The sequence below is a fragment of the Pundamilia nyererei genome, unplaced genomic scaffold (genome assembly GCF_000239375.1).
Source record: "Pundamilia nyererei isolate P.nyererei 1_Seehausen unplaced genomic scaffold, PunNye1.0 scaffold00262, whole genome shotgun sequence".
NCBI lineage: Eukaryota > Metazoa > Chordata > Actinopteri > Cichliformes > Cichlidae > Pundamilia > Pundamilia nyererei.
In genome coordinates, this window is record NW_005187663.1 from 724821 (window position 1) to 725604 (window position 784).

The following is a 784-nucleotide window of genomic DNA, read 5'->3' on the forward strand; positions in this document are numbered from 1 at the left end:
ATTGCGCCATCGGCCCCTCTGGCCAACACCAGTAGGCGCTAGGTGAAGTCTTGCCCAAGGACACAACGACCAGGACAGAGAGCACAGGGAACAAACCGGCGACCTTCCGGTTACAGATGCGCTTCCCAACCCCCTGAGCCACGGTCGCCCATTCTCACACTCTGATGGATGTATCGAAGAGCAGCCAGGTATCGAACCACGAACTGTGAGATTACAGACGAGTGCTATCCCTAACTCCTTAGCTCTGTAAAACCACAAAATAAACGGGCATGTAACACGATGAGTAACTGAAAATGGACCGAGTCTTAACACTTTTTATCTCTCATGGAGGACTCAAAGCACTTTATACAACATGCCTGATTCACACAATCTGTTTCTTCTATGCTTAAGTGTTTTCTATCTACCAATCACACACCATTGTGGTCTGATAAATGCATCAGAAAGTAACTTTGGGTTGCCCAGCCAGGGATCAAACCACCAACCTTGTGAGCTGTGGATGCACTGCTCTAATCACTGAGCTACAGGCATCCCAAGTGCTATTGGGGACCCCACACACCACACAATGTTTGTGTTCACAATGTGAGTTTGCTTTATTTACATTGTCAAGATCCCTCAGGCTGATTCTTTCCAGTCCTCTATGCCTAGTCAGCTTGCCGTCATTTCACCAACTCCACACACCTCGAGGTCCTGGCACACTACTGAAATAAGGGATGGGCATGACAACAACCACCAGCCACGTTAAGCAAACTCCCCTGGAACTGTCCCCTTAACTCACTGCGCAATC